Source organism: Sapajus apella, unplaced genomic scaffold (genome assembly GCF_009761245.1).
Source record: "Sapajus apella isolate SASKATOON/1434 unplaced genomic scaffold, GSC_monkey_1.0 scaffold304, whole genome shotgun sequence".
NCBI lineage: Eukaryota > Metazoa > Chordata > Mammalia > Primates > Cebidae > Sapajus > Sapajus apella.
Genome location: NW_022437244.1, coordinates 122,603 through 128,370, shown reverse-complemented (window position 1 = coordinate 128,370; position 5,768 = coordinate 122,603). Strand labels below are relative to the sequence as shown.

The 5,768-nt window shown below is 35.3% G+C and overlaps 1 pseudogene across 1 annotated transcript; it reads right to left on the bottom strand.

The window, feature by feature from the left end:
- Window positions 1–2,628: 2,628 nt before the first annotated feature.
- On the bottom strand, window positions 2,629–3,517 carry LOC116545609 (annotated as a pseudogene). Its single transcript, XR_004266376.1, has one exon. The product of XR_004266376.1 is annotated as a 60S ribosomal protein L6 pseudogene (transcript).
- Between the last annotated feature and the right edge of the window lie 2,251 nt (window positions 3,518–5,768).

The following is a 5,768-nucleotide window of genomic DNA, read 5'->3' as shown; positions in this document are numbered from 1 at the left end:
AAATTGGTTGTTTCAAAATTACTTTCCTTATCGAATTAAAATAAAAAGCCTTTCTTCTTTTTAATTTTAAATTTTTATGGGTTCACTATAGTTATACCTATTGATGGGGTATACATGATATTTTGATATAAACATGCAATATGTAATAACCAAATATGGGTCATTGGAATATACATTACTTAAGATTTATTATTTCTTCATATTGATAACATTTCAAATTTTTTTCTAGCTATTATAAAGCATACAATAAATTATTTTTAAATATGGTCTCTCTAGTATGCCATAAAACACTAGAACTTATTGCTTCAATCTAACTCTGTTTTGTACCCGTTAACAAGCCCTTATTTATTCTCCCCTTCCTACTACCATTCCCACCATCTGGAAACCACCATTCTATTCATTGGTGTAGAGCTAAACAAATTGATCACATGAGATCAAATGAGAGACACCAACAAGGCATCACTTCTAACCAAGCTGATCTCTATTTCCCTGAGATCAATTTTTTTAGCTCCCACGTATGAGTGAGAACATGCAACTTTCTTTTTATTCTGTTTCAAATTGGGCTCCTTCTGAATGGTTTCCATTAATCTCGTGTTTTTTGGAAAACTGTCCTTTTTTTAAAGTTCAATTTGATTACATGGTGCCTAGTACGACTCATTTCTTTCTGGTTTGGTCAGATCTGTTGGGGCCTAGTGCAGGAGCTCAGTCCAAAACAATGTCCTTTCATACATTTTATTTAACAGCCTATATATAATAAATTTATATGACTAAGTAATCAAGATTTTAAAATGTTCGATAAATATTAACTATGAAAAAATAGTAAACGAATTAGTGAGGTTATTATATGTTTACACTTTAACATGTTTAAAATTAAACAAATTAGGCCAAGCTTGGTGGCTCCTGCCTGTAATCCCTGCACTTTGGGAGGCCAGGGTGGGTGGATCACTTGAGGTCAAGAGTTAGAGATCAGCTTGGCTAGCATAGTAAAACCCAGTCTGTAATAAAAATGCAAAAATTATCTTCCAGTGGTGGTGCACCTAGCTACCTGGGAGGCTGAGGCAGGAGAATCACTTGAACCAAGGAGGCAGAGTTTGCAGTGAAACGAGATTGTGCCACTGCACTCCAGCCTGGGCCGCGGAGCTAGTCTCCATATCAAATAATAATAATAATAATAATTTAATTAAACAATTTCTGTACTGGAGTCTATAGTAACATAATTTGTTTAATTTAACAGCCTCTGTGTTATTTCTGGTAGTGAGATAATAGAACACACATATGTTTATTTCTTAAGTTTTTATTTTACTAGCTGTTTTGTACTTATCACATGGATATTCTCATTTACAGGAGGATTTTTCCTCAAGAATTTAAATATACTACTCTAAAAAATAAAGTCTAAGTTAATCTATATGCAGTGCCCAATTGTGTGTATTTATAAGAGCCATAATTTCATATGATATATTTGAAATTGTTTCAATATAAAATATGATTGAAAGGGGAAGACTCTTTGGAGAAAATGTTAAAGAGGAAACAAAATCAAATAGAAAGCAGATAATTCCACTAAGAAAAGAGAAATACTACCGTTTTATTCTGTATAAGGGAAGCTGAGAATAGGACAAATAGTATCATCACTTATGTTGTATAATATATTTAGCTGACTTGATGTACTAGAACTTTCAAATATGTATTTGCAAATATTCCCATATTACTCTGGAAGTTGAAAATTAAAGAATTCAGAGGCTTCTGTTTATAAACTAGACAAGAGACTACATTATGTGACTATGATAATATTCAGGTATAGTCTAGTGATTTTACTATCTTTTGATTTACCTTTTCGGGCAGCCTCCAAGCTGCGTCCTGAGATGTTTCTTTTCTCATTCTGCACTCTTCACTTGAGTGAACTTGTTCAGTTCTGTAACTTTAAATATTACTACCCCAATGACAAATTTATATTTAGCCCTTATCTATAAGCTAGAGACATGGGGAGTAAACAGCTAACTTGATATCACCACCTCGATATTTCTAGGGCATTTTACATTTAACTCTACCAAAGCAGAATTCTTGATCCCTAGCTTTCTTATTAAGCTGTTTCTCTCTAATCTTTTCCATCTCAGTAAATTACCAATCATATATCCCACTGTTGGAGTGAAAATTATTTTCTTCATCTTTTTCCCATCTATCAGCAAACCTATTAGTTTAACTTCAAAATGTAACTCAGACCTCTTCCTACCTCACCATCCTTTGAGCAACTATTCACCCTATTCCAGGTCATTATAATCTCTCACTTGGAATATTTGCCTCTAAAGGAGTCTGCATCTGACCACTTCTTACTCCTACCCTAGGCGCTACAATAGCCTTCTAGCTGTTTCCTGGCTTCTACTCTTCTTTCCATATTCTCTGTATTTTTTCAATAGTCTGAGTAACCAGCCATTTCCTACCTCTACCTTCATCACCTGCATTCTGTGGTTGCTTACTATATTCATCATGGATACTTTTCTGTTCTTTGAACATAAGCTCTTTCCTATTTAAACTTCTTGGCAAATGATGTTGCCTTTGTTGATTCTTAATTGACATAACATTTCTCATTTTTTTTTAAAGGTAATCAGTTATTTAATTAGATCATCAGGACATTTAAAATACCAATTTGTGAGGATAAATTCCATTTGTCAGGGCAAACACAGATCGCAGGTAGCCCTGGAGCTAAGGAATAGCTTTGATTTTTGGTAAAATTTGTGAGTCCACAGCTTTCTGATCACTCTTATGCTGTTCTGTAATCTCGTATTTCTCTTTTTCTGTGTCGAAGATCTCACCTTCCTGGTGTCTGGGCTTTTGCAGCTACTTCTTCTTGAAGTAAGCATCAGTAAGATGTTTTGGGATTTTTACATTGCTGATATCAATTTTGGTTGAGGTGGCAATGACAAATTTCTGGTGCGTTCTTCGCAGAGGAACTCGATTGAGGACCAGAGGTCCAGTCACAAGTAATAAGCCACTAGCCAGCTGCTTCAGGAAAACCACCATTTTGCCCCTGTGGCGTCCAGTGAGGATGATCAGAATGGTCCCGGGGGTGATGCTGGCTCGCAGTTTTCTCACGTGCTGACTGAAGGGTTCTTTGCCGTGGCTCAACAGCTTTCGAGGCACATCTTCAGGAGGATAATACCTAGGCATTTTGCGAAGTTTAACCACCCAGGTACCGCCGTTTTTGTCACCACCAACTGGTTTTGTAACAGTTGCAAGAACCTTCTCCTTCTTTTTCTTTTCAACCTTGGATTTAGCCGCTGAGTACTTCCTCTTGTACATGGCCTTTCTGGAACACATGGCAGATCGGGAATACCTGCCAATTCCTCTGACAAGAATAGGATTGCGGCTGCAATGGGGCTTCCCCTTCTTGGGCTTTTTAGCCTTGGGGTTACCCTTTTTCACTTTGCTACCAGCATCAGCCTTCTTGGCTTCAGGTTTCTTCTCTTTAGTATCTGGCTTCTCAACTTTTTCACCCACCATCTTGCAAGATGGGAAAGAGCACATTTCTCATTCTTTAGGTGTCAACAGGAAGCTTAGCTGCTCTCAAAGTCCTTGCCCTACTATCGCCTATAAAGTGGCTCCCTTGCTGCCCTTCCCCAGCTCACTGGGTTACTGTGTTATAGACTGTACTGAATTTATTTCATTTTCCCCTTCAGACCTGCTCTCCCTTTTCTCTAGCTTGCTTTCTGCTAGGGGAGAATGATAAAAACCTTTGGTTCTGATTTGCTTCCATCTGTAAGGAGCTCCCGCAGGAGGTCCAAGGTATAAAAAGAAAGCCAGGAAACAAACCTGTTACTCTATCTCCCCAACCTGTGATGTATTCATGGGCTGATTGTGTCCCTAAAACAAGATCCCTGAGTCCTGAGTGCTGGGCAACTTCATACACCTCGTATCTTTAGGTCTAGGATGGTAATGGCTCAGATGTTTATAGCCGCAGGTCATTGCACTATCTCTCATGGTTCCAATAGGCTCAAACCTTTGTAAAAAAAATTCCTTCTTGAAAACAAAACAAATAAGCAAGTAAATAAATGCAACTATCTGATTATTACAGTGTGAGTCAGATTATCCAATTGAGTGTGCTTTCAGTTTATTAGTAGGATTCTGACTAATACAATTATTTTCTTGATTTCCATCATAGCATGATAATAACATGAAATAAATTTTTAATATATTGGTTTACAATTTTTTGTGCTCTTCTCAGTATAAACTCAATAATGGCAAGGAAAGTGCCTATTTTGTTCATTTCTATTTTTGTTGGTTTGTAAAATAATGTTTAGTATGAAGCAAAGCAGACACCAAATAAATATTTTTGAATAAATAACTTAAGATCTAAAATAAGAGTAGATAATTGTTAGTATGTTGGCATATGAAAAAATATAAATTGAAGAACTGAGGTTAATATTAAAGCCAGTATATCCTGCAAGTTTTGTCTTCTTTGTATTAAAACTAATATATCCATCAGGTTGTATCTTCTTTAGTATATCCAGCAAGCTTTATCTCCCTTGAACATTTTAGTGTGAAAGGATAGGCTAGTGACTCCAGATCTGTACAAATCGTCTCAAAGTTGGCGATAAATTGACTAATAGAGAAAACAAAACCAGACATTTAAACTTTTGTTATGCCATAGAAGCAAGTGGCTTAAAAGAAATGTAAAGTTTTAGCAGCAAATTTGAATTTTATATCTATGTTCAGCATTGTGCAAGCTTGTAATTTAATCATATGTGATTGCTAGCCAACTCTTCTGTTCTCTGTTCTCATACTAGCTAAGGTAATAGGTAACACGTAGCCACTAACTCTTTAATCCAATTGACTGGTGTACTTATGGCAGAAGAATAAAGCAAACAGATGCTCAAATACATAGTTTGTGCTTATCAGGAAGGAGACTTGTTGCAAAGATTGAGACAAGAAGTGTCTTAAAAAATAGAGATAGGTTTAGTGAGAAGATGTACTGAGTTTTCATATTTTACATCTTTTTTTATGTGTTACTAGAGCGAAACTTTTCTGACAAGTGGTACATTTTCTATACTTTGACTGACAACCTAATCTCTAGGGAGGACTGAGCTTTTCAGTGGATCAAAGCCATGTCTTTCGTACTCACTCACTGCTGAGCCCAAGACAGAAAAGAGGCTGCCACAGCGAGACAGTGCAGAAGCCAGAGTGAGGAGGGTGGAGATAAAAGCACAAAGCCTTGTTATCTTGTTATGACATTATTGGAGTCAGTTCCTCATTGTCGACCTTTCTGAATAAAAGTCTTCCATTTTGAATGAGATTGAATTCTCATATCTTGAATCCTAAGTATTGAATTCACTGAACCAGTGTCTGTTCATTTCAATATAATCATTACTATGTAACTTCATTTAACATGGGAACATTTAAATGGGGCTTCATATTTTTAAGAAATAAAAAACTTTATTACTTAGCACCTAAAATCTATTGTTTTAAGTGAATATTTATTGGCATAGATTGTCTTTACATTTTTTCACCAAGAAAAATAGACTATAAAATAATTAGAGCTTAATATAGATATTCGGTATACATGGAATACACATTACATTATACATGTGTACCTACAAATAAAGATGGTGAGGAAATAATTATTTTAAAGTTATCAGATTATATATATTTTGATTTTTTACTATTCTTTATTCATCTATAATTTCTATTTCCTACACTATTTTCATATATTAATTATACTATATAGTATACATTTATTACATACTATAAATTATATGGCTTATGCTATATAATATACA